Here is a 27,017-nt window from a genome sequence, read left to right on the forward strand (position 1 = left end):
TAGAGCAGCTCTGCTGACCTGGTTCTTAGGCTCTAGAGCAGCTCTGCTGACCTGGTTCTCTGGCTCTAGAGCAGCTCTGCTGACCTGGTTCTCTGGCTCTAAAGCAGCTCTTCTGACCTAGTTCTTAGGATCTACAGCAGCTCTGCTGACCTGTTCTATGGCTCTAAAGCAGATCTGCTGACCTGGTTCTCTGGCGCTAAAGCAGCTCTGCTGACCTGGTTCTCTGGCTCTAGTGCAGCTCTGCTGGTCTGTTTCTCAGACTCTAGAGCAGCTCTGCTAACCTGGTTCTCTGGCTCTAAAGCAGCTCTGTTGACCTGGTTCTCTTGCTCTAAAGCAGCTCTGCTGACCTGCTTTCTCTGGCTCTACAGCGGCTCTGCTGACCTGGTTCTCTGGCTCTACAGCAGCTCTGATGACCTGGTTCTCTGGCTCTAGAGCAGCTCTGCTGACCTGGTTCTCTGGCTCTAAAGCAGCTCTGTTGACCTGGTTCTCTGGCTCTAAAGCAGCTCTGATGACCTGCTTTCTGTGGCTCTTCAGCAGCTCTGCTGACCTGGTTCTCTGGCTCTACAGCAGCTCCGATGACCTGGTTCTATGGCTCTAAATCAGCTCTGCTGACCTGGTTCCCAGGTTCTAGAGCAGCTCTGCTGACCTGGTTTCTAGGCTCTAGAGCAGCTCTACTGACCTGGTTTTCTGGCTCTAAAGCATCTCTGCTGACCTTGTTCTCTCCCTCTAAAGCAGCTCTGTTTACCTGGTTTCTCTGGCTCTAGAGCAGCTCTGCTGACCTGGTTCTCTGGCTCTAAAGCAGCTCTTCTGACCTAGTTCTTAGGCTCTACAGCAGCTCTGCTGACCTGTTCTATGGCTCTAAAGCAGCTCTACTGACCTGATTCTCTGGCGCTAAAGCAGCTCTGCTGACCTGGTTCTCTGGCTCTAGTGCAGCTCTGCTGGCCTGGTTCTCAGACTCTAGAGCAGCTCTGCTGACCTGGTTCTCTGGCTCTAAAGCAGCTCTGTTGACCTGGTTCTCTGGCTCTAGAGAAACTCTACTGAGCTGGTTCTCTGGCTCTACAATGGCTCTGCTGACCTGGTTCTCTGGCTCTAAAGCAGCTCTGCAGACCTGGTTCTCTGCCTCTAGAGCAGCTCTGCTAACCTGGTTCTTAGGCTCTAGAGCAGCTCTGCTGACCTGGTTCTCTGGCTCTAAAGCAGCTCTGCTGACCTGGTTCTCTGGCCCTAAAGCAGCTCTGCTGACCTGCTTTCTCTGGCTCTACAGCGGCTCTGCTGACCTGGTACTCTGGCTCTACAGCAGCTCTGATGACCTGGTTCTCTGGCTCTAAAGCAGCTCTGCTGACCTGGTTCTATGGCTCTAAATCAGCTCTGCTGACCTAGTTCTCAGGTTCTAGAGGATGTCTGCTGACCTGGTTCTCTGGCTCTAAAGCAGCTCTGCTGACCTGGTTCTCCGCCTCTAGAGCAGCTCTGATGACCTGGTTCCCAGGCTCTAGAGTAGCTCTGCTGACCTGGTTCTCTGGCTCTAAAACAGCTCTACTGACCTAGTTCTCTGGCTCTAAAGCAGCTCTGCTGACCTGGTTTTCTGGCTCTAGATCAGCTCTGCTGACCTGGTTCTTATGCTCTACAGCAGCTCTGCTGACCTGGTTCTTAGGCTCTAGAGCAGCTCTGCTGACCTGGTTCTTAGGCTCTAAAGCAGCTCTGCTGACCTGGTTCTCAGGCTCTATAGCAGCTGTGCTGATCTGCTTCTTAGGCTCTAGAGCAGCTCTGCTGACCTGGTTGTCTCCCTCTAAAGCAACTCTGCTGACCTGGTTTCTCTGCCTCTGCAGCAGCTCTGCTGACCTGGTTCTCTGACTCTAAAGCAGCTCTGTTGGCCTGGTTTCTCTGGCTCTACAGCAGCTCTGCTGGCCTGGTTCTCTGGCTCTAAAGCAGCTCTGCTGACCTGGTTCTCTGGTTCTAGAGCAGCTGTGCTGACCTGGTTCTTAGGCTCTAGAGCAGCTCTGCTGACCTGGTTCTCTCCCTCTAAAGCAGCTCTGCTGACCTGGTTTCTCTGGCTCTACAGCAGCTCTGCTGACCTGGTTCTCTGGCTCTAGAGCAGCTCTGCTGACCTGGTTGTAAGGCTCTAGAGCAGCTCTACTGACCTGGTTTTCTGGCTCTAAAGCAGCTCTGCTGACCTTGTTCCCTCCCTCTAAAGCAGCTCTGTTTACCTGGTTTCTCTGGCTCTAGAGCAGCTCTGCTGACCTGGTTCTCTGGCTCTAAAGCAGCTCTTCTGACCTAGTTCTTAGGCTCTACAGCAGCTCTGCTGACCTGGTTCTTGGGCTCTACAGCAGCTCTGCTGACCTGTTCTATGGCTCTAAATCAGCTCTGGTGACCTGGTTCTATGGCTCTAAATCAGCTCTGCTGACCTAGTTCCCAGGATCTAGAGGAGGTCTGCTGACCTGGTTCTCTGGCTCTAAAGCAGCTCTGCTGACCTGGTTCTCTGCCTCTAGAGCAGCTCTGATGACCTGGTTCCTAGGCTCTAGAGTAGCTCTGCTGACCTGGTTCTCTGGCTCTAAAACAGCTCTACTGACCTAGTTCTCTGGCTCTAAAGCAGCTCTGCTGACCTGGTTTTCTGGCTCTAGATCAGCTCTGCTGACCTGGTTCTTAGGCTCTAGAGCAGCTCTGCTGACCTGGTTCTTAGGCTCTAAAGCAGCTCTGCTGACCTGGTTCTCAGGCTCTATAGCAGCTGTGCTGATCTGCTTCTTAGGCTCTAGAGCAGCTCTGCTGACCTGGTTGTCTCCCTCTAAAGCAACTCTGCTGACCTGGTTTCTCTGCCTCTACAGCAGCTCTGCTGACCTGGTTCTCTGACTCTAAAGCAGCTCTGTTGGCCTGGTTTCTCTGGCTCTACAGCAGCTCTGCTGGCCTGGTTCTCTGGCTCTAAAGCAGCTCTGCTGACCTGGTTCTCTGGTTCTGGAGCAGCTGTGCTGACCTGGTTCTTAGGCTCTAGAGCAGCTCTGCTGACCTGGTTCTCTCCCTCTAAAGTAGCTCTGCTGACCTGGTTTCTCTGGCTCTACAGCAGCTCTGCTGACCTGGTTCTCTGGCTCTTGAGCAGCTCTGCTGACCTGGTTGTAAGGCTCTAGAGCACCTCCGCTGACCTGGTTTTCTGGCTCTAAAGCAGCTCTGCTGACCTTGTTCTCTCCCTCTAAAGCAGCTCTGTTTACCTGGTTTTTCTGGCTCTACAGCAGCTCGGCTGACCTGGTTCACTGGCTCTAGAGCAGCTCTGCTGACCTGGTTCTTAGGCTCTAAAGCAGCTCTGCTGACCTGGTTCTCTGGCTCTAGAGCAGCTCTGCTGACCTGGTTCTCTGGCTCTAGAGCAGGTCTTCTGACCTAGTTGTTAGGCTCTACAGCAGCTCTGCTGACCTGGTTCTCTGGCTCTAGAGCAGCTCTGCTGACCTGGTTTTCTGGCTCTAAAGCAGCTCTGCTGACCTTGTTCCCTCCCTCTAAAGCAGCTCTGTTTACCTGGTTTCTCTGGCTCTAGAGCAGCTCTGCTGACCTGGTTCTCTGGCTCTAAAGCAGCTCTTCTGACCTAGTTCTTAGGCTCTACAGCAGCTCTGCTGACCTGGTTCTTGGGCTCTACAGCAGCTCTGCTGACCTGTTCTATGGCTCTAAATCAGCTCTGGTGACCTGGTTCTATGGCTCTAAATCAGCTCTGCTGACCTAGTTCCCAGGATCTAGAGGAGGTCTGCTGACCTGGTTCTCTGGCTCTAAAGCAGCTCTGCTGACCTGGTTCTCTGCCTCTAGAGCAGCTCTGATGACCTGGTTCCTAGGCTCTAGAGTAGCTCTGCTGACCTGGTTCTCTGGCTCTAAAACAGCTCTACTGACCTAGTTCTCTGGCTCTAAAGCAGCTCTGCTGACCTGATTTTCTGGCTCTAGATCAGCTCTGCTGACCTGGTTCTTAGGCTCTAGAGCAGCTCTGCTGACCTGGTTCTTAGGCTCTAAAGCAGCTCTGCTGACCTGGTTCTCAGGCTCTATAGCAGCTGTGCTGATCTGCTTCTTAGGCTCTAGAGCAGCTCTGCTGACCTGGTTGTCTCCCTCTAAAGCAACTCTGCTGACCTGGTTTCTCTGGCTCTAGAGCAGCTCTGCTGACCTGGTTCTCTGGCTCTAGAGCAGGTCTTCTGACCTAGTTGTTAGGCTCTACAGCAGCTCTGCTGACCTGTTCTATGGCTCTAAAGCAGCTCTGCTGACCTGGTTCTCTGGTGCTAAAGCAGCTCTGCTGACCTGGTTCTCTGGCTCTAGTGCAGCTCTGCTGGCCTGGGTCTCAGACTCTAGAGCAGCTCTGCTGACCTCGTTCTCTGGCTCTAAAGCAGCTCTGTTGACCTGGTTCTCTGGCTCTAGAGAACCTCTACTGAGCTGGTTCTCTGGCTCTACAATGGCTCTGCTGACCTGGTTCTCTGGCTCTAAAGCAGCTCTGCAGACCTGGTTCTCTGTCTCTAGAGCAGCTCTGTTAACCTTGTTCTTAGGCTCTAGAGCAGCTCTGCTGAACTGGTTCTCTGGCTCTAAAGCAGCTCTGTTGACCTGGTTCTCTGGCTCTAAAGCAGCTCTGCTGACCTGCTTTCTCTGGCTCTACAGCGGCTCTGTTGACCTGGTTCTCTGGCTCTAAAGCAGCTCTGCTGACCTGCTTTCTCTTGCTCTACAGCGGCTCTGCTGACCTGGTTCTCTGGCTCTAAAGCAGCTCTGCTGACCTGGTTCTATGGCTCTAAATCAGCTGTGCTGAACTAGTTCTCAGGTTCTAGAGGAGGTCTGCTGACATTGGTTCTCTGGCTCTAAAGCAGCTCTGCTGACCTGGTTCTCTGCCTCTAGAGCAGCTCTGATGACCTGGTTCTCAGGCTCTAGAGTAGCTCTGCTGACCTGGTTCTCTGGCTCTAAAACAGATCTGCTGACCTAGTTCTCTGGCTCTAAAGCAGCTCTGCTGACCTGGTTCTCTGGCTCTAGGTCAGCTCTGCTGACCTGGTTCTTGGGCTCTAGAGCAGCTCTGCTGACCTGGTTCTTAGGCTCTAAAGCAGCTCTGCTGACCTGGTTCTCTGGCTCTATAGCAGCTGTGCTGACCTGCTTCTTAGGCTCTAGAGCAGCTCTGCTGACCTGGTTCTCTCCCTCTAAAGCAACTCTGCTGACCTGGTTTCTCTGCCTCTACAGCAGCTCTGCTGACCTGGTTCTCTGACTCTAAAGCAGCTCTGTTGGCCTGGTTTCTCTGGCTCTACAGCAGCTCTGCTGACCTGGTTCTTTGGCTCTAAAGCAGCTCTGCTGACCTGGTTTCTCTGGCTCTACAGCAGCTCTGCTGACCTGGTTCTCTCCCTCTAAAGCAGCTCTGTTTACCTGGTTTCTCTGGCTCTACAGCAGCTCGGCTGACCTGATTCACTGGCTCTAGAGCAGCTCTGCTGACCTGGTTCTTAGGCTCTAGAGCAGCTCTGCTGACCTGGTTCTCTGGCTCTAGAGCAGCTCTGCTGACCTGGTTCTCTGGCTCTAAAGCAGCTCTTCTGACCTAGTTCTTAGGCTCTACAGCAGCTCTGCTGACCTGTTCTATGGCTCTAAAGCAGCTCTGCTGACCTGGTTCTCTGGCTCTAAAGCAGCTCTGTTGACCTGGTTCTCTTGCTCTAAAGCAGCTCTGCTGACCTGCTTTCTCTGGCTCTACAGCGGCTCTGCTGACCTGGTTCTCTGGCTCTACAGCAGCTCTGATGACCTGGTTCTCTGGCTCTAGAGCAGCTCTGCTGACCTGGTTCTCTGGCTCTAAAGCAGCTCTGTTGACCTGGTTCTCTGGCTCTAAAGCAGCTCTGATGACCTGCTTTCTGTGGCTCTTCAGCAGCTCTGCTGACCTGGTTCTCTGGCTCTACAGCAGCTCCGATGACCTGGTTCTATGGCTCTAAATCAGCTCTGCTGACCTGGTTCCCAGGTTCTAGAGCAGCTCTGCTGACCTGGTTTCTAGGCTCTAGAGCAGCTCTACTGACCTGGTTTTCTGGCTCTAAAGCATCTCTGCTGACCTTGTTCTCTCCCTCTAAAGCAGCTCTGTTTACCTGGTTTCTCTGGCTCTAGAGCAGCTCTGCTGACCTGGTTCTCTGGCTCTATAGCAGCTCTTCTGACCTAGTTCTTAGGCTCTACAGCAGCTCTGCTGACCTGTTCTATGGCTCTAAAGCAGCTCTGCTGACCTGATTCTCAGGCGCTAAAGCAGCTCTGCTGACCTGGTTCTCTGGCTCTAGTGCAGCTCTGCTGGCCTGGTTCTCAGACTCTAGAGCAGCTCTGCTGACCTGGTTCTCTGGCTCTAAAGCAGCTCTGTTGACCTGGTTCTCTGGCTCTAGAGAAACTCTACTGAGCTGGTTCTCTGGCTCTACAATGGCTCTGCTGACCTGGTTCTCTGGCTCTAAAGCAGCTCTGCAGACCTGGTTCTCTGCCTCTAGAGCAGCTCTGCTAACCTGGTTCTTAGGCTCTAGAGCAGCTCTGCTGACCTGGTTCTCTGGCTCTAAAGCAGCTCTGCTGACCTGGTTCTCTGGCCCTAAAGCAGCTCTGCTGACCTGCTTTCTCTGGCTCTACAGCGGCTCTGCTGACCTGGTACTCTGGCTCTACAGCAGCTCTGATGACCTGGTTCTCTGGCTCTAAAGCAGCTCTGCTGACCTGGTTCTATGGCTCTAAATCAGCTCTGCTGACCTAGTTCTCAGGTTCTAGAGGATGTCTGCTGACCTTGTTCTCTGGCTCTAAAGCAGCTCTGCTGACCTGGTTCTCTGCCTCTAGAGCAGCTCAGATGACCTGGTTCCCAGGCTCTAGAGTAGCTCTGCTGACCTGGTTCTCTGGCTCTAAAACAGCTCTACTGACCTAGTTCTCTGGCTCTAAAGCAGCTCTGCTGACCTGGTTTTCTGGCTCTAGATCAGCTCTGCTGACCTGGTTCTTATGCTCTACAGCAGCTCTGCTGACCTGGTTCTTAGGCTCTAGAGCAGCTCTGCTGACCTGGTTCTTAGGCTCTAAAGAAGCTCTGCTGACCTGGTTCTCAGGCTCTATAGCAGCTGTGCTGATCTGCTTCTTAGGCTCTAGAGCAGCTCTGCTGACCTGGTTGTCTCCCTATAAAGCAACTCTGCTGACCTGGTTTCTCTGCCTCTACAGCAGCTCTGCTGACCTGGTTCTCTGACTCTAAAAAAGCTCTGTTGGCCTGGTTTCTCTGGCTCTACAGCAGCTCTGCTGGCCTGATTCTCTGGCTCTAAAGCAGCTCTGCTGACCTGGTTCTCTGGTTCTAGAGCAGCTGTGCTGACCTGGTTCTTAGGCTCTAGAGCAGCTCTGCTGACCTGGTTCTCTCCCTCTAAAGCAGCTCTGCTGACCTGGTTTCTCTGGCTCTACAGCAGCTCTGCTGACCTGGTTCTCTGGCTCTAGAGCAGCTCTGCTGACCTGGTTGTAAGGCTCTAGAGCAGCTCTACTGACCTGGTTTTCTGGCTCTAAAGCAGCTCTGCTGACCTTGTTCCCTCCCTCTAAAGCAGCTCTGTACCTGGTTTCTCTGGCTCTAGAGCAGCTCTGCTGACCTGGTTCTCTGGCTCTAAAGCAGCTCTTCTGACCTAGTTCTTAGGCTCTACAGCAGCTCTGCTGACCTGGTTTTCTGGCTCTAGATCAGCTCTGCTGACCTGGTTCTTAGGCTCTAGAGCAGCTCTGCTGACCTGGTTCTTAGGCTCTAAAGCAGCTCTGCTGACCTGGTTCTCAGGCTCTATAGCAGCTGTGCTGATCTGCTTCTTAGGCTCTAGAGCAGCTCTGCTGACCTGGTTGTCTCCCTCTAAAGCAACTCTGCTGACCTGGTTTCTCTGCCTCTACAGCAGCTCTGCTGACCTGGTTCTCTGACTCTAAAGCAGCTCTGTTGGCCTGGTTTCTCTGGCTCTACAGCAGCTCTGCTGGCCTGGTTCTCTGGCTCTAAAGCAGCTCTGCTGACCTGGTTCTCTGGTTCTGGAGCAGCTGTGCTGACCTGGTTCTTAGGCTCTAGAGCAGCTCTGCTGACCTGGTTCTCTCCCTCTAAAGTAGCTCTGCTGACCTGGTTTCTCTGGCTCTACAGCAGCTCTGCTGACCTGGTTCTCTGGCTCTCGAGCAGCTCTGCTGACCTGGTTGTAAGGCTCTAGAGCAGCTCCGCTGACCTGGTTTTCTGGCTCTAAAGCAGCTCTGCTGACCTTGTTCTCTCCCTCTAAAGCAGCTCTGTTTACCTGGTTTTTCTGGCTCTACAGCAGCTCGGCTGACCTGGTTCACTGGCTCTAGAGCAGCTCTGCTGACCTGGTTCTTAGGCTCTAAAGCAGCTCTGCTGACCTGGTTCTCTGGCTCTAGAGCAGCTCTGCTAACCTGGTTCTCTGGCTCTAGAGCAGGTCTTCTGACCTAGTTGTTAGGCTCTACAGCAGCTCTGCTGACCTGTTCTATGGCTCTAAAGCAGCTCTGCTGACCTGGTTCTCTGGTGCTAAAGCAGCTCTGCTGACCTGGTTCTCTGGCTCTACTGCAGCTCTGCTGGCCTGGTTCTCAGACTCTAGAGCAGCTCTGCTGACCTGGTTCTCTGGCTCTAAAGCAGCTCTGTTGACCTGGTTCTCTGGCTCTAGAGAACCTCTACTGAGCTGGTTCTCTGGCTCTACAATGGCTCTGCTGACCTGGTTCTCTGGCTCTAAAGCAGCTCTGCAGACCTGGTTCTCTGTCTCTAGAGCAGCTCTGTTAACCTTGTTCTTAGGCTCTAGAGCAGCTCTGCTGAACTGGTTCTCTGGCTCTAAAGCAGCTCTGTTGACCTGGTTCTCTGGCTCTAAAGCAGCTCTGCTGACCTGCTTTCTCTGGCTCTACAGCGGCTCTGTTGACCTGGTTCTCTGGCTCTAAAGCAGCTCTGCTGACCTGCTTTCTCTTGCTCTACAGCGGCTCTGCTGACCTGGTTCTCTGGCTGTAAAGCAGCTCTGCTGACCTGGTTCTATGGCTCTAAATCAGCTGTGCTGAACTAGTTCTCAGGTTCTAGAGGAGGTCTGCTGACATTGGTTCTCTGGCTCTAAAGCAGCTCTGCTGACCTGGTTCTCTGCCTCTAGAGCAGCTCTGATGACCTGGTTCTCAGGCTCTAGAGTAGCTCTGCTGACCTGGTTCTCTGGCTCTAAAGCAGCTCTGCTGACCTGGTTCTCTGGCTCTAGGTCAGCTCTGCTGACCTGGTTCTTGGGCTCTAGAGCAGCTCTGCTGACCTGGTTCTTAGGCTCTAAAGCAGCTCTGCTGACCTGGTTCTCTGGCTCTATAGCAGCTGTGCTGACCTGCTTCTTAGGCTCTAGAGCAGCTCTGCTGACCTGGTTCTCTCCCTCTAAAGCAACTCTGCTGACCTGGTTTCTCTGCCTCTACAGCAGCTCTGCTGACCTGGTTCTCTGACTCTAAAGCAGCTCTGTTGGCCTGGTTTCTCTGGCTCTACAGCAGCTCTGCTGACCTGGTTCTCTGGCTCTAAAGCAGCTCTGCTGACCTGGTTTCTCTGGCTCTACAGCAGCTCTGCTGACCTGGTTCTCTCCCTCTAAAGCAGCTCTGTTTACCTGGTTTCTCTGGCTCTACAGCAGCTCGGCTGACCTGATTCACTGGCTCTAGAGCAGCTCTGCTGACCTGGTTCTTAGGCTCTAGAGCAGCTCTGCTGACCTGGTTCTCTGGCTCTAGAGCAGCTCTGCTGACCTGGTTCTCTGGCTCTAAAGCAGCTCTTCTGACCTAGTTCTTAGGCTCTACAGCAGCTCTGCTGACCTATTCTATGGCTCTAAAGCAGCTCTGCTGACCTGGTTCTCTGGCGCTAAAGCAGCTCTGCTGACCTGGTTCTCTGGCGCTAAAGCAGCTCTGCTGACCTGGTTCTCTGGCTCTAAAGCAGCTCTTCTGACCTAGTTCTTAGGCTCTAGAGCAGCTCTGCTGACCTGGTTCTTAGGCTCTAGAGCAGCTCTGCTGACCTGGTTCTCAGACTCTAGAGCAGCTCTGCTAACCTGGTTCTCTGGCTCTAAAGCAGCTCTGTTGACCTGGTTCTCTTGCTCTAAAGCAGCTCTGCTGACCTGCTTTCTCTGGCTCTACAGCAGCTCTGCTGACCTGGTTCTCTGGCTCTACAGCAGCTCTGATGACCTGGTTCTCTGGCTCTAGAGCAGCGTTGCTGACCTGGTTCTCTGGCTCTAAAGCAGCTCTGTTGACCTGGTTCTCTGGCTCTAAAGCAGCTCTGATGACCTGCTTTCTGTGGCTCTTCAGCAGCTCTGCTGACCTGGTTCTCTGGCTCTACAGCAGCTCCGATGACCTGGTTCTATGGCTCTAAATCAGCTCTGCTGACCTGGTTCCCAGGTTCTAGAGCAGCTCTGCTGACCTGGTTTCTAGGCTCTAGAGCAGCTCTACTGACCTGGTTTTCTGGCTCTAAAGCAGCTCTGCTGACCTTGTTCTCTCCCTCTAAAGCAGCTCTGTTTACCGGATTTCTCTGGCTCTAGAGCAGCTCTGCTGACCTGGTTCTCTGGCTCTAAAGCAGCTCTTCTGACCTAGTTCTTAGGCTCTACAGCAGCTCTGCTGACCTGTTCGATGGCTCTAAAGCAGCTCTGCTGACCTGGTTCTCTGGCGCTAAAGCAGCTCTGCTGACCTGGTTCTCTGGCTCTAGTGCAGCTCTGCTGGCCTGGTTCTCAGACTCTAGAGCAGCTCTGCTGACCTGGTTCTCTGGCTCTAAAGCAGCTCTGTTGACCTGGTTCTCTGGCTCTAGAGAAACTCTACTGAGCTGGTTCTCTGGCTCTACAATGGCTCTGCTGACCTGGTTCTCTGGCTCTAAAGCAGCTCTGCAGACCTGGTTCTCTGCCTCTAGAGCAGCTCTGCTAACCTGGTTCTTAGGCTCTAGAGCAGCTCTGCTGACCTGGTTCTCTGGCTCTAAAGCAGCTCTGCTGACCTGGTTCTCTGGCCCTAAAGCAGCTCTGCTGACCTGCTTTCTCTGGCTCTACAGCGGCTCTGCTGACCTGGTTCTCTGGCTCTACAGCAGCTCTGATGGCCTAGTTCTCTGGGTCTAAAGCAGCTCTGCTGACCTGGTTCTATGGCTCTAAATCAGCTCTGCTGACCTAGTTCTCAGGTTCTAGAGGAGGTCTGCTGACCTGGTTCTCTGGCTCTAAAGCAGCTCTGCTGACCTGGTTCTCTGCCTCTAGAGCAGCTCTGATGACCTGGTTCCCAGGCTCTAGAGTAGCTCTGCTGACCTGGTTCTCTGGCTCTAAAACAGCTCTACTGACCTAGTTCTCTGGCTCTAAAGCAGCTCTGCTGACCTGGTTTTCTGGCTCTAGATCAGCTCTGCTGACCTGGTTCTTAGGCTCTAGAGCAGCTCTGCTGACCTGGTTCTTAGGCTCTAGAGCAGCTCTGCTGACCGGGTTCTTAGGCTCTAAAGCAGCTCTGCTGACCTGGTTCTCAGGCTCTATAGCAGCTGTGCTGATCTGCTTCTTAGGCTCTAGAGCAGCTCTGCTGACCTGGTTGTCTCCCTCTAAAGCAACTCTGCTGACCTGGTTTCTCTGCCTCTACAGCAGCTCTGCTGACCTGGTTCTCTGACTCTAAAGCAGCTCTGTTGGCCTGGTTTCTCTGGCTCTACAGCAGCTCTGCTGGCCTGGTTCTCTGGCTCTAAAGCAGCTCTGCTGACCTGGTTCTCTGGTTCTAGAGCAGCTGTGCTGACCTGGTTCTTAGGCTCTAGAGCAGCTCTGCTGACCTGGTTCTCTCCCTCTAAAGCAGTTCTGCTGACCTGGTTTCTCTGGCTCTACAGCAGCTCTGCTGACCTGGTTCTCTGGCTCTAGACCAGCTCTGCTGACCTGGTTGTAAGGCTCTAGAGCAGCTCTGCTGACCTGGTTTTCTGGCTCTAAAGCAGCTCTGCTGACCTTGTTCTCTCCCTCTAAAGCAGCTCTGTTTACCTGGTTTCTCTGGCTCTACAGCAGCTCGGCTGACCTGGTTCACTGGCTCTAGAGCAGCTCTGCTGACCTGGTTCTTAGGCTCTAAAGCAGCTCTGCTGACCTGGTTCTCTGGCTCTAGAGCAGCTCTGCTGACCTGGTTCTCTGGCTCTAGAGCAGGTCTTCTGACCTAGTTGTTAGGCTCTACAGCAGCTCTGCTGACCTGTTCTATGGCTCTAAAGCAGCTCTGCTGACCTGGTTCTCTGGTGCTAAAGCAGGTTTGCTGACCTGGTTCTCTGGCTCTAGTGCAGCTCTGCTGGCCTGGTTCTCAGACTCTAGAGCAGCTCTGCTGACATGGTTCTCTGGCTCTAGATCAGCTCTGCTGACCTGGTTCTTAGGCTCTAGAGCAGCTCTGCTGACCTGGTTCTTAGGCTCTAGAGCAGCTCTGCTGACCGGGTTCTTAGGCTCTAAAGCAGCTCTGCTGACCTGGTTCTCAGGCTCTATAGCAGCTGTGCTGATCTGCTTCTTAGGCTCTAGAGCAGCTCTGCTGACCTGGTTGTCTCCCTCTAAAGCAACTCTGCTGACCTGGTTTCTCTGCCTCTACAGCAGCTCTGCTGACCTGGTTCTCTGACTCTAAAGCAGCTCTGTTGGCCTGGTTTCTCTGGCTCTACAGCAGCTCTGCTGGCCTGGTTCTCTGGCTCTAAAGCAGCTCTGCTGACCTGGTTCTCTGGTTCTAGAGCAGCTGTGCTGACCTGGTTCTTAGGCTCTAGAGCAGCTCTGCTGACCTGGTTCTCTCCCTCTAAAGCAGTTCTGCTGACCTGGTTTCTCTGGCTCTACAGCAGCTCTGCTGACCTGGTTCTCTGGCTCTAGACCAGCTCTGCTGACCTGGTTGTAAGGCTCTAGAGCAGCTCTGCTGACCTGGTTTTCTGGCTCTAAAGCAGCTCTGCTGACCTTGTTCTCTCCCTCTAAAGCAGCTCTGTTTACCTGGTTTCTCTGGCTCTACAGCAGCTCGGCTGACCTGGTTCACTGGCTCTAGAGCAGCTCTGCTGACCTGGTTCTTAGGCTCTAAAGCAGCTCTGCTGACCTGGTTCTCTGGCTCTAGAGCAGCTCTGCTGACCTGGTTCTCTGGCTCTAGAGCAGGTCTTCTGACCTAGTTGTTAGGCTCTACAGCAGCTCTGCTGACCTGTTCTATGGCTCTAAAGCAGCTCTGCTGACCTGGTTCTCTGGTGCTAAAGCAGGTTTGCTGACCTGGTTCTCTGGCTCTAGTGCAGCTCTGCTGGCCTGGTTCTCAGACTCTAGAGCAGCTCTGCTGACATGGTTCTCTGGCTCTAAAGCAGCTCTGCAGACCTGGTTCTCTGTCTCTAGAGCAGCTCTGTTAACCTTGTTCTTAGGCTCTAGAGCAGCTCTGGTGAACTGGTTCTCTTGCTCTAAAGCAGCTCTGTTGACCTGGTTCTCTGGTTCTCTGGCTCTAAAGCAGCTCTGCTGACCTGCTTTCTCTGGCTCTACAGCGGCTCTGTTGACCTGGTTCTCTGGCTCTAAAGTAGCTCTGCTGACCTGCTTTCTCTGGCTCTACAGCGGCTCTGCTGACCTGGTTCTCTGGCTCTAAAGCAGCTCTGCTGACCTGGTTCTATGGCTCTAAATCAGCTCTGCTGGACTAGTTCTCAGGTTCTAGAGGAGGTGTGCTGACATCGGTTCTCTAGAGAACCTCTACTGAGCTGGTTCTCTGGCTCTACAATGGCTCTGCTGACCTGGTTCTCTGGCTCTAAAGCATCTCTGCAGACCTGGTTCTCTGTCTCTAGAGCAGCTCTGTTAACCTTGTTCTTAGGCTCTAGAGCAGCTCTGCTGAACTGGTTCTCTGGCTCTAAAGCAGCTCTGTTGACCTGGTTCTCTGGCTCTAAAGCAGCTCTGCTGACCTGCTTTCTCTGGCTCTACAGCGGCTCTGTTGACCTGGTTCTCTGGCTCTGAAGCAGCTCTGCTGACCTGCTTTCTCTGGCTCTACAGCGGCTCTGCTGACCTGGTTCTCTGGCTCTAAAGCAGCTCTGCTGACCTGGTTCTATGGCTCTAAATCAGCTGTGCTGAACTAGTTCTCAGGTTCTAGAGGAGGTCTGCTGACATTGGTTCTCTGGCTCTAAAGCAGCTCTGCTGACCTGGTTCTCTGCCTCTAGAGCAGCTCTGATGACCTGGTTCTCAGGCTCTAGAGTAGCTCTGCTGACCTGGTTCTCTGGCTCTAAAACAGCTCTGCTGACCTAGTTCTCTGGCTCTAAAGCAGCTCTGCTGACCTGGTTCTCTGGCTCTAGGTCAGCTCTGCTGACCTGGTTCTTGGGCTCTAGAGCAGCTCTGCTGACCTGGTTCTTAGGCTCTAAAGCAGCTCTGCTGACCTGGTTCTCTGGCTCTATTGCAGCTGTGCTGACCTGCTTCTTAGGCTCTAGAGCAGCTCTTCTGACCTGGGTTCTCTCCCTCTAAAGCAACTCTGCTGACCTGGTTTCTCTGCCTCTACAGCAGCTCTGCTGACCTGGTTCTCTGACTCTAAAGCAGCTCTGTTGGCCTGGTTTCTCTGGCTCTACAGCAGCTCTGCTGACCTGGTTCTCTGGCTCTAAAGCAGCTCTGCTGACCTGGTTTCTCTGGCTCTACAGCAGCTCTGCTGACCTGGTTCTCTCCCTCTAAAGCAGCTCTGTTTACCTGGTTTCTCTGGCTCTACAGCAGCTCGGCTGACCTGGTTCACTGGCTCTAGAGCAGCTCTGCTGACCTGGTTCTTAGGCTCTAGAGCAGCTCTGCTGACCTGGTTCTCTGGCTCTAGAGCAGCTCTGCTGACCTGGTTCTCTGGCTCTAAAGCAGCTCTTCTGACCTAGTTCTTAGGCTCTACAGCAGCTCTGCTGACCTGTTCTATGGCTCTAAAGCAGCTCTGCTGACCTGGTTCTCGGGCGCTAAAGCAGCTCTGCTGACCTGGTTCTCTGGCTCTAGTGCAGCTCTGCTGGCCTGGTTCTCAGACTCTAGAGCAGCTCTGCTAACCTGGTTCTCTGGCTCTAAAGCAGCTCTGTTGACCTGGTTCTCTTGCTCTAAAGCAGCTCTGCTGACCTGCTTTCTCTGGCTCAACAGCAGCTCTGCTGACCTGGTTCTCTGGCTCTACAGCAGCTCTGATGACCTGGTTCTCTGGCTCTAGAGCAGCTCTGCTGACCTGGTTCTCTGGCTCTAAAGCAGCTCTGTTGACCTGGTTCTCTGGCTCTAAAGCAGCTCTGATGACCTGCTTTCTGTGGCTCTTCAGCAGCTCTGCTGACCTGGTTCTCTGGCTCTACAGCAGCTCCGATGACCTGGTTCTATGGCTCTAAATCAGCTCTGCTGACCTGGTTCCCAGGTTCTAGAGCAGCTCTGCTGACCTGGTTTCTAGGCTCTAGAGCAGCTCTACTGACCTAGATTTCTGGCTCTAAAGCAGCTCTGCTGACCTTGTTCTCTCCCTCTAAAGCAGCTCTGTTTACCTGGTTTCTCTGGCTCTAGAGCAGATCTGCTGACCTGGTTCTCTGGCTCTAAAGCAGCTCTTCTGACCTAGTTCTTAGGCTCTACAGCAGCTCTGCTGACCTGTTCTATGGCTCTAAAGCAGCTCTGCTGACCTGGTTCTCTGGCGCTAAAGCAGCTCTGCTGACCTGGTTCTCTGGCTCTAGTGCAGCTCTGCTGGCCTGGTTCTCAGACTCTAGAGCAGCTCTGCTAACCTGGTTCTCTGGCTCTAAAGCAGCTCTGTTGACCTGGTTCTCTGGCTCTAGAGAAACTCTACTGAGCTGGTTCTCTGGCTCTACAATGGCTCTGCTGACCTGGTTCTCTGGCTCTAAAGCAGCTCTGCAGACCTGGTTCTCTGCCTCTAGAGCAGCTCTGCTAACCTGGTTCTTAGGCTCTAGAGCAGCTCTGCTGACCTGGTTCTCTGGCTCTAAAGCAGCTCTGCTGACCTGGTTCTCTGGCCCTAAAGCAGCTCTGCTGACCTGCTTTCTCTGGCTCTACAGCGGCTCTGCTGACCTGGTTCTCTGGCTCTACAGCAGCTCTGATGACCTGGTTCTCTGGCTCTAAAGCATCTCTGCTGACCTGGTTCTATGGCTCTAAATCAGCTCTGCTGACCTAGTTCTCAGGTTCTAGAGGAGGTCTGCTGACCTGGTTCTCTGGCTCTAAAGCAGCTCTGCTGACCTGGTTCTCTGCCTCTAGAGCAGCTCTGATGACCTGGTTCCCAGGTTCTAGAGTAGCTCTGCTGACCTGGTTCTCTGGCTCTAACACAGCTCTGCTGACCTACTTCTCTGGCTCTAAAGCAGCTCTGCTGGCCTGGTTCTCAGGCTCTAGATCAGCTCTGCTGACCTGGTTCTTAGGCTCTAGAGCAGCTCTGCTGACCTGGTTCTTAGGCTCTAAAGCAGCTCTGCTGACCTGGTTCTCTGGCTCTATAGCAGCTGTGCTGACCTGCTTCTTTGGCTCTAGAGCAGCTCTGCTGACCTGGTTCTCTCCCTCTAAAGCAACTCTGATGACCTGGTTTCTCTGCCTCAACAGCAGCTCTGCTGACCTGGTTCTCTGACTGTAAAGCAGCTCTGTTGGCCTGGTTTCTCTGGCTCTACAGCAGCTCTGCTGACCTGGTTCTCTGGCTCTAAAGCAGCTCTGCTGACCTGGTTCTCTGGTTCTAGAGCAGCTGTGCTGACCTGGTTCTTAGGCTCTAGAGCAGCTCTGCTGACCTGGTTCTCTCCCTCTAAAGCAGTTCTGCTGACCTGGTTTCTCTGGCTCTACAGCAGCTCTGCTGACCTGGTTCTCTGGCTCTAGAGCAGCTCTGCTGACCTGGTTGTAAGGCTCTAGAGCAGCTCTGCTGACCTGGTTTTCTGGCTCTAAAGCAGCTCTGCTGACCTTGTTCTCTCCCTCTAAAGCAGCTCTGCTGACCTTGTTCTCTCCCTCTAAAGCAGCTCTGTTTACCTGGTTTCTCTGGCTCTACAGCAGCTCGGCTGACCTGGTTCACTGGCTCTAGAGCAGCTCTGCTGACCTGGTTCTTAGGCTCTAAAGCAGCTCTGCTGACCTGGTTCTCTGGCTCTAGAGCAGCTCTGCTGACCTGGTTCTCTGGCTCTAGAGCAGGTCTTCTGACCTAGTTGTTAGGCTCTACAGCAGCTCTGCTGACCTGTTCTATGGCTCTAAAGCAGCTCTGCTGACCTGGTTCTCTGGTGCTAAAGCAGCTCTGCTGACCTGGTTCTCTGGCTCTAGTGCAGCTCTGCTGGCCTGGTTCTCAGACTCTAGAGCAGCTCTGCTGACCTGGTTCTCTGGCTCTAAAGCAGCTCTGTTGACCTGGTTCTCTGGCTCTAGAGAACCTCTACTGAGCTGGTTCTCTGGCTCTACAATGGCTCTGCTGACCTGGTTCTCTGGCTCTAAAGCAGCTCTGCAGACCTGGTTCTCTGTCTCTAGAGCAGCTCTGTTAACCTTGTTCTTAGGCTCTAGAGCAGCTCTGGTGAACTGGTTCTCTGGCTCTAAAGCAGCTCTGTTGACCTGGTTCTCTGGCTCTAAAGCAGCTCTGCTGACCTGCTTTCTCTGGCTCTACAGCGGCTCTGTTGACCTGGTTCTCTGGCTCTAAAGCAGCTCTGCTGACCTGCTTTCTCTGGCTCTACAGCGGCTCAGCTGACCTGGTTCTCTGGCTCTAAAGCAGCTCTGCTGACCTGGTTCTATGGCTCTAAATCAGCTCTGCTGAACTAGTTCTCAGGTTCTAGAGGAGGTCTGCTGACATCGGTTCTCTGGCTCTAAAGCAGCTCTGCTGACCTGGTTCTCTGCCTCTAGAGCAGCTCTGATGACCTGGTTCTCAGGCTCTAGAGTAGCTCTGCTGACCTGGTTCTCTGGCTCTAAAAGAGCTCTGCTGACCTAGTTCTCTGGCTCTAAAGCAGCTCTGCTGACCTGGTTCTCTGGCTCTAGGTCAGCTCTGCTGACCTGGTTCTTAGGCTCTAGAGCAGCTCTGCTGACCTGGTTCTTAGGCTCTAAAGCAGCTCTGCTGACCTGGTTCTCTGGCTCTATAGCAGCTGTGCTGACCTGCTTCTTAGGCTCTAGAGCAGCTCTGCTGACCTGGTTCTCTCCCTCTAAAGCAACTCTGCTGACCTGGTTTCTCTGCCTCTACAGCAGCTCTGCTGACCTGGTTCTCTGGCTCTAAAGCAGCTCTTCTGACCTAGTTCTTAGGCTCTAGAGCAGCTCTGCTGACCTGGTTCTTAGGCTCTAGAGCAGCTCTGCTGACCTGGTTCTCAGACTCTAGAGCAGCTCTGCTAACCTGGTTCTCTGGCTCTAAAGCAGCTCTGTTGACCTGGTTCTCTTGCTCTAAAGCAGCTCTGCTGACCTGCTTTCTCTGGCTCTACAGCAGCTCTGCAGACCTGGTTCTCTGGCTCTACAGCAGCTCTGATGACCTGGTTCTCTGGCTCTAGAGCAGCGTTGCTGACCTGGTTCTCTGGCTCTAAAGCAGCTCTGTTGACCTGGTTCTCTGGCTCTAAAGCAGCTCTGATGACCTGCTTTCTGTGGCTCTTCAGCAGCTCTGCTGACCTGGTTCTCTGGCTCTACAGCAGCTCCGATGACCTGGTTCTATGGCTCTAAATCAGCTCTGCTGACCTGGTTCCCAGGTTCTAGAGCAGCTCTGCTGACCTGGTTTCTAGGCTCTAGAGCAGCTCTACTGACCTGGTTTTCTGGCTCTAAAGCAGCTCTGCTGACCTTGTTCTCTCCCTCTAAAGCAGCTCTGTTTACCGGATTTCTCTGGCTCTAGAGCAGCTCTGCTGACCTGGTTCTCTGGCTCTAAAGCAGCTCTTCTGACCTAGTTCTTAGGCTCTACAGCAGCTCTGCTGACCTGTTCTATGGCTCTAAAGCAGCTCTGCTGACCTGGTTCTCTGGCGCTAAAGCAGCTCTGCTGACCTGGTTCTCTGGCTCTAGTGCAGCTCTGCTGGCCTGGTTCTCAGACTCTAGAGCAGCTCTGCTGACCTGGTTCTCTGGCTCTAAAGCAGCTCTGTTGACCTGGTTCTCTGGCTCTAGAGAAACTCTACTGAGCTGGTTCTCTGGCTCTACAATGGCTCTGCTGACCTGGTTCTCTGGCTCTAAAGCAGCTCTGCAGACCTGGTTCTCTGCCTCTAGAGCAGCTCTGCTAACCTGGTTCTTAGGCTCTAGAGCAGCTCTGCTGACCTGGTTCTCTGGCTCTAAAGCAGCTCTGCTGACCTGGTTCTCTGGCCCTAAAGCAGCTCTGCTGACCTGCTTTCTCTGGCTCTACAGCGGCTCTGCTGACCTGGTTCTCTGGCTCTACAGCAGCTCTGATGACCTAGTTCTCTGGCTCTAAAGCAGCTCTGCTGACCTGGTTCTATGGCTCTAAATCAGCTCTGCTGACCTAGTTCTCAGGTTCTAGAGGAGGTCTGCTGACCTGGTTCTCTGGCTCTAAAGCAGCTCTGCTGACCTGGTTCTCTGCCTCTAGAGCAGCTCTGATGACCTGGTTCCCAGGCTCTATAGTAGCTCTGCTGACCTGGTTCTCTGGCTCTAAAACAGCTCTACTGACCTAGTTCTCTGGCTCTAAAGCAGCTCTGCTGACCTGGTTTTCTGGCTCTAGATCAGCTCTGCTGACCTGGTTCTTAGGCTCTAGAGCAGCTCTGCTGACCTGGTTCTTAGGCTCTAGAGCAGCTCTGCTGACCTGGTTCTTAGGCTCTAAAGCAGCTCTGCTGACCTGGTTCTCAGGCTCTATAGCAGCTGTGCTGATCTGCTTCTTAGGCTCTAGAGCAGCTCTGCTGACCTGGTTGTCTCCCTCTAAAGCAACTCTGCTGACCTGGTTTCTCTGCCTCTACAGCAGCTCTGCTGACCTGGTTCTCTGACTCTAAAGCAGCTCTGTTGGCCTGGTTTCTCTGGCTCTACAGCAGCTCTGCTGGCCTGGTTCTCTGGCTCTAAAGCAGCTCTGCTGACCTGGTTCTCTGGTTCTAGAGCAGCTGTGCTGACCTGGTTCTTAGGCTCTAGAGCAGCTCTGCTGACCTGGTTCTCTCCCTCTAAAGCAGTTCTGCTGACCTGGTTTCTCTGGCTCTACAGCAGCTCTGCTGACCTGGTTCTCTGGCTCTAGACCAGCTCTGCTGACCTGGTTGTAAGGCTCTAGAGCAGCTCTGCTGACCTGGTTTTCTGGCTCTAAAGCAGCTCTGCTGACCTTGTTCTCTCCCTCTAAAGCAGCTCTGTTTACCTGGTTCACTGGCTCTAGAGCAGCTCTGCTGACCTGGTTCTTAGGCTCTAAAGCAGCTCTGCTGACCTGGTTCTCTGGCTCTAGAGCAGCTCTGCTGACCTGGTTCTCTGGCTCTAGAGCAGGTCTTCTGACCTAGTTGTTAGGCTCTACAGCAGCTCTGCTGACCTGTTCTATGGCTCTAAAGCAGCTCTGCTGACCTGGTTCTCTGGTGCTAAAGCAGGTTTGCTGACCTGGTTCTCTGGCTCTAGTGCAGCTCTGCTGGCCTGGTTCTCAGACTCTAGAGCAGCTCTGCTGACATGGTTCTCTGGCTCTAAAGCAGCTCTGTTGACCTGGTTCTCTGGCTCTAGAGAACCTCTACTGAGCTGGTTCTCTGGCTCTACAATGGCTCTGCTGACCTGGTTCTCTGGCTCTAAAGCAGCTCTGCAGACCTGGTTCTCTGTCTCTAGAGCAGCTCTGTTAACCTTGTTCTTAGGCTCTAGAGCAGCTCTGGTGAACTGGTTCTCTTGCTCTAAAGCAGCTCTGTTGACCTGGTTCTCTGGCTCTAAAGCAGCTCTGCTGACCTGCTTTCTCTGGCTCTACAGCGGCTCTGTTGACCTGGTTCTCTGGCTCTAAAGTAGCTCTGCTGACCTGCTTTCTCTGGCTCTACAGCGGCTCTGCTGACCTGGTTCTCTGGCTCTAAAGCAGCTCTTCTGACCTGGTTCTATGGCTCTAAATCAGCTCTGCTGGACTAGTTCTCAGGTTCTAGAGGAGGTCTGCTGACATCGGTTCTCTAGAGAACCTCTACTGAGCTGGTTCTCTGGCTCTACAATGGCTCTGCTGACCTGGTTCTCTGGCTCTAAAGCATCTCTGCAGACCTGGTTCTCTGTCTCTAGAGCAGCTCTGTTAACCTTGTTCTTAGGCTCTAGAGCAGCTCTGCTGAACTGGTTCTCTGGCTGTAAAGCAGCTCTGTTGACCTGGTTCTCTGGCTCTAAAGCAGCTCTGCTGACCTGCTTTCTCTGGCTCTACAGCGGCTCTGTTGACCTGGTTCTCTGGCTCTGAAGCAGCTCTGCTGACCTGCTTTCTCTGGCTCTACAGCGGCTCTGCTGACCTGGTTCTCTGGCTCTAAAGCAGCTCTGCTGACCTGGTTCTATGGCTCTAAATCAGCTGTGCTGAACTAGTTCTCAGGTTCTAGAGGAGGTCTGCTGACATTGGTTCTCTGGCTCTAAAGCAGCTCTGCTGACCTGGTTCTCTGCCTCTAGAGTAGCTCTGATGACCTGGTTCTCAGGCTCTAGAGTAGCTCTGCTGACCTGGTTCTCTGGCTCTAAAACAGCTCTGCTGACCTAGTTCTCTGGCTCTAAAGCAGCTCTGCTGACCTGGTTCTCTGGCTCTAGGTCAGCTCTGCTGACCTGGTTCTTGGGCTCTAGAGCAGCTCTGCTGACCTGGTTCTTAGGCTCTAAAGCAGCTCTGCTGACCTGGTTCTCTGGCTCCATAGCAGCTGTGCTGACCTGCTTCTTAGGCTCTAGAGCAGCTCTGCTGACCTGGGTTCTCTCCCTCTAAAGCATCTCTGCTGACCTGGTTTCTCTGCCTCTACAGCAGCTCTGCTGACCTGGTTCTCTGACTCTAAAGCAGCTCTGTTGGCCTGGTTTCTCTGGCTCTACAGCAGCTCTGCTGACCTGGTTCTCTGGCTCTAAAGCAGCTCTGCTGACCTGGTTTCTCTGGCTCTACAGCAGCTCTGCTGACCTGGTTCTCTCCCTCTAAAGCAGCTCTGTTTACCAGGTTTCTCTGGCTCTACAGCAGCTCGGCTGACCTGGTTCACTGGCTCTAGAGCAGCTCTGCTGACCTGGTTCTTAGGCTCTAGAGCAGCTCTGCTGACCTGGTTCTCTGGCTCTAGAGCAGCTCTGCTGACCTGGTTCTCTGGCTCTAAAGCAGCTCTTCTGACCTAGTTCTTAGGCTCTACAGCAGCTCTGCTGACCTGTTCTATGGCTCTAAAGCAGCTCTGCTGACCTGGTTCTCGGGCGCTAAAGCAGCTCTGCTGACCTGGTTCTCTGGCTCTAGTGCAGCTCTGCTGGCCTGGTTCTCAGACTCTAGAGCAGCTCTGCTAACCTGGTTCTCTGGCTCTAAAGCAGCTCTGTTGACCTGGTTCTCTTGCTCTAAAGCAGCTCTGCTGACCTGCTTTCTCTGGCTCTACAGCGGCTCTGCTGACCTGGTTCTCTGGCTCTACAGCAGCTCTGATGACCTGGTTCTCTGGCTCTAGAGCAGCTCTGCTGACCTGGTTCTCTGGCTCTAAAGCAGCTCTGTTGACCTGGTTCTCTGGCTCTAAAGCAGCTCTGATGACCTGCTTTCTGTGGCTCTTCAGCAGCTCTGCTGACCTGGTTCTCTGGCTCTACAGCAGCTCCGATGACCTGGTTCTATGGCTCTAAATCAGCTCTGCTGACCTGGTTCCCAGGTTCTAGAGCAGCTCTGCTGACCTGGTTTCTAGGCTCTAGAGCAGCTCTACTGACCTAGATTTCTGGCTCTAAAGCAGCTCTGCTGACCTTGTTCTCTCCCTCTAAAGCAGCTCTGTTTACCTGGTTTCTCTGGCTCTAGAGCAGATCTGCTGACCTGGTTCTCTGGCTCTAAAGCAGCTCTTCTGACCTAGTTCTTAGGCTCTACAGCAGCTCTGCTGACCTGTTCTATGGCTCTAAAGCAGCTCTGCTGACCTGGTTCTCTGGCGCTAAAGCAGCTCTGCTGACCTGGTTCTCTGGCTCTAGTGCAGCTCTGCTGGCCTGGTTCTCAGACTCTAGAGCAGTTCTGCTAACCTGGTTCTCTGGCTCTAAAGCAGCTCTGTTGACCTGGTTCTCTGGCTCTAGAGAAACTCTACTGAGCTGGTTCTCTGGCTCTACAATGGCTCTGCTGACCTGGTTCTCTGGCTCTAAAGCAGCTCTGCAGACCTGGTTCTCTGCCTCTAGAGCAGCTCTGCTAACCTGGTTCTTAGGCTCTAGAGCAGCTCTGCTGACCTGGTTCTCTGGCTCTAAAGCAGCTCTGCTGACCTGGTTCTCTCGCCCTAAAGCAGCTCTGCTGACCTGCTTTCTCTGGCTCTACAGCGGCTCTGCTGACCTGGTTCTCTGGCTCTACAGCAGCTCTGATGACCTGGTTCTCTGGCTCTAAAGCATCTCTGCTGACCTGGTTCTATGGCTCTAAATCAGCTCTGCTGACCTAGTTCTCAGGTTCTAGAGGAGGTCTGCTGACCTGGTTCTCTGGCTCTAAAGCAGCTCTGCTGACCTGGTTCTCTGCCTCTAGAGCAGCTCTGATGACCTGGTTCCCAGGCTCTAGAGTAGCTCTGCTGACCTGGTTCTCTGGCTCTAACACAGCTCTGCTGACCTACTTCTCTGGCTCTAAAGCAGCTCTGCTGGCCTGGTTCTCTGGCTCTAGATCAGCTCTGCTGACCTGGTTCTTAGGCTCTAGAGCAGCTCTGCTGACCTGGTTCTTAGGCTCTAAAGCAGCTCTGCTGACCTGGTTCTCTGGCTCTATAGCAGCTGTGCTGACCTGCTTCTTTGGCTCTAGAGCAGCTCTGCTGACCTGGTTCTCTCCCTCTAAAGCAACTCTGATGACCTGGTTTCTCTGCCTCAACAGCAGCTCTGCTGACCTGGTTCTCTGACTGTAAAGCAGCTCTGTTGGCCTGGTTTCTCTGGCTCTACAGCAGCTCTGCTGACCTGGTTCTCTGGCTCTAAAGCAGCTCTGCTGACCTGGTTCTCTGGTTCTAGAGCAGCTGTGCTGACCTGGTTCTTAGGCTCTAGAGCAGCTCTGCTGACCTGGTTCTCTCCCTCTAAAGCAGTTCTGCTGACCTGGTTTCTCTGGCTCTACAGCAGCTCTGCTGACCTGGTTCTCTGGCTCTAGAGCAGCTCTGCTGACCTGGTTGTAAGGCTCTAGAGCAGCTCTGCTGACCTGGTTTTCTGGCTCTAAAGCAGCTCTGCTGACCTTGTTCTCTCCCTCTAAAGCAGCTCTGCTGACCTTGTTCTCTCCCTCTAAAGCAGCTCTGTTTACCTGGTTTCTCTGGCTCTACAGCAGCTCGGCTGACCTGGTTCACTGGCTCTAGAGCAGCTCTGCTGACCTGGTTCTTAGGCTCTAAAGCAGCTCTGCTGACCTGGTTCTCTGGCTCTAGAGCAGCTCTGCTGACCTGGTTCTCTGGCTCTAGAGCAGGTCTTCTGACCTAGTTGTTAGGCTCTACAGCAGCTCTGCTGACCTGTTCTATGGCTCTAAAGCAGCTCTGCTGACCTGGTTCTCTGGTGCTAAAGCAGCTCTGCTGACCTGGTTCTCTGGCTCTAGTGCAGCTCTGCTGGCCTGGTTCTCAGACTCTAGAGCAGCTCTGCTGACCTGGTTCTCTGGCTCTAAAGCAGCTCTGTTGACCTGGTTCTCTGGCTCTAGAGAACCTCTACTGAGCTGGTTCTCTGGCTCTACAATGGCTCTGCTGACCTGGTTCTCTGGCTCTAAAGCAGCTCTGCAGACCTGGTTCTCTGTCTCAAGAGCAGCTCTGTTAACCTTGTTCTTAGGCTCTAGAGCAGCTCTGGTGAACTGGTTCTCTGGCTCTAAAGCAGCTCTGTTGACCTGGTTCTCTGGCTCTAAAGCAGCTCTGCTGACCTGCTTTCTCTGGCTCTACAGCGGCTCTGTTGACCTGGTTCTCTGGCTCTAAAGCAGCTCTGCTGACCTGCTTTCTCTGGCTCTACAGCGGCTCAGCTGACCTGGTTCTCTGGCTCTAAAGCAGCTCTGCTGACCTGGTTCTATGGCTCTAAATCAGCTCTGCTGAACTAGTTCTCAGGTTCTAGAGGAGGTCTGCTGACATCGGTTCTCTGGCTCTAAAGCAGCTCTGCTGACCTGGTTCTCTGCCTCTAGAGCAGCTCTGATGACCTGGTTCTCAGGCTCTAGAGTAGCTCTGCTGACCTGGTTCTCTGGCTCTAAAAGAGCTCTGCTGACCTAGTTCTCTGGCTCTAAAGCAGCTCTGCTGACCTGGTTCTCTGGCTCTAGGTCAGCTCTGCTGACCTGGTTCTTAGGCTCTAGAGCAGCTCTGCTGACCTGGTTCTTAGGCTCTAAAGCAGCTCTGCTGACCTGGTTCTCTGGCTCTATAGCAGCTGTGCTGACCTGCTTCTTAGGCTCTAGAGCAGCTCTGCTGACCTGGTTCTCTCCCTCTAAAGCAACTCTGCTGACCTGGTTTCTCTGCCTCTACAGCAGCTCTGCTGACCTGGTTCTCTGACTCTAAAGCAGCTCTGTTGGCCTGGTTTCTCTGGCTCTACAGCAGCTCTGCTGACCTGGTTCTCTGGCTCTAAAGCAGCTCTGCTGACCTGGTTCTCTGGTTCTAGAGCAGCTGTGGTGACCTGGTTCTTAGGCTCTAGAGCAGCTCTGCTGACCTGGTTCTCTCCCTCTAAAGCAGCTCTGCTGACCTGGTTTCTCTGGCTCTACAGCAGCTCTGCTGACCTGGTTCTCTCCCTCTAAAGCAGCTCTGTTTACCTGGTTTCTCTGGCTCTACAGCAGCTCGGCTGACCTGGTTCACTGGCTCTAGAGCAGTTCTGCTGACCTGGTTCTTAGGCTCTAAAGCAGCTCTGCTGACCTGGTTCTCTGGCTCTAGAGCAGCTCTGCTGACCTGGTTCTCTGGCTCTAAAGCAGCTCTTCTGACCTAGTTCTTAGGCTCTACAGCAGCTCTGCTGACCTGTTCTATGGCTCTAAAGCAGCTCTGCTGACCTGGTTCTCTGGCGCTAAAGCAGCTCTGCTGACCTGGTTCTCTGGCTCTAGTGCAGCTCTGCTGGCCTGGTTCTCAGACTCTAGAGCAGCTCTGCTAACCTGGTTCTCTGGCTCTAAAGCAGCTCTGTTGACCTGGTTCTCTGGCTCTAAAGCAGCTCTGCTGACCTGATTTCTCTGGCTCTACAGCGGCTCTGCTGACCTGGTTCTCTGGCTCTACAGCAGCTCTGATGACCTGGTTCTCTGGCTCTAAAGCAGCTCTGCTGACCTGGTTCTATGGCTCTAAATCAGCTCTGCTGACCTAGTTCTCAGGTTCTAGAGGAGGTCTGCTGACCTGGTTCTCTGGCTCTAAAGCAGCTCTGCTGACCTGGTTCTCTCCCTCTAAAGCAGCACTGCTGACCTGGTTTCTCTGGCTCTACAGCAGCTCGGCTGACCTGGTTCTCTGGCTCTAGAGCAGCTCTGCTGACCTGGTTCTCAGGCTCTACAGCAGCCCTGCTGACCTGGTTGTTAGGCTCTAGAGCAGCTCTGCAGACCTGGTTCTTAGGCTCTAAAGCAGCTCTGCTGACCTGGTTCTCTGGCTCCAATGCAGCTCTGCTGATCTGGTTCTATGGTTCTAGTGCAGCTCTGCTGATCTGGTTCTTAGGCTCTAGAGCAGCTCTACTGACCTGGTTCTCTGGCTCTACAATGGATCTGCTGACCTGGTTCTCAGGCTTTAGAGCAGCTCTGCTGACCTGGTTCTCTGGCTCTGAAGCAGCTCGGCTGACCTAGTTCTCTGGCTCTAAAGCAGCTCTGCTGACCGTGTTCTCTCCCTCTAAAGCAGCACTGCTGACCTGGTTTCTCTGGCTCTAAAGCAGCTCTGCTGACCTGGTTCTCTCCCTCTAAAGCAGCCATGCTGACCTGGTTCTCAGGCTCTAGGGCAGCTCTGCTGACCTGGTTCTCTGGCTCTACAGCAGCTCTGCTGACCTGGTTGTTAGGCTCTAGAGCAGCACTGCAGACCTGGTTCTTAGGCTCTAAAGCAGCTCTGCTGACCTGGTTCTCTGCCTCTAGAGCAGCTCTGCTGACCTGGTTCTCAGGCTTTAGAGCAGCTCTGCTGACCTGGTTCTCTGGCTCTGAAGCAGCTCGGCTGACCTAGTTCTCTGGCTCTAAAGCAGCTCTGCTGACCTGGTTCTCCCTCTAAAGGAGCACTGCTGACCTGGTTTCTCTGGCTCTAGAGCAGCTCTGCTGACCTGGTTCTCAGGCTCTAGGGCAGCTCTGCTGACCTGGTTATCTGGCTCTACAGCAGCTCTGCTGACCTGGTTGTTAGGCTCTAGAGC

Source organism: Triturus cristatus, chromosome 1_1, assembly GCF_964204655.1.
Source record: "Triturus cristatus chromosome 1_1, aTriCri1.1, whole genome shotgun sequence".
Taxonomy (NCBI): Eukaryota; Metazoa; Chordata; class Amphibia; order Caudata; family Salamandridae; genus Triturus; species Triturus cristatus.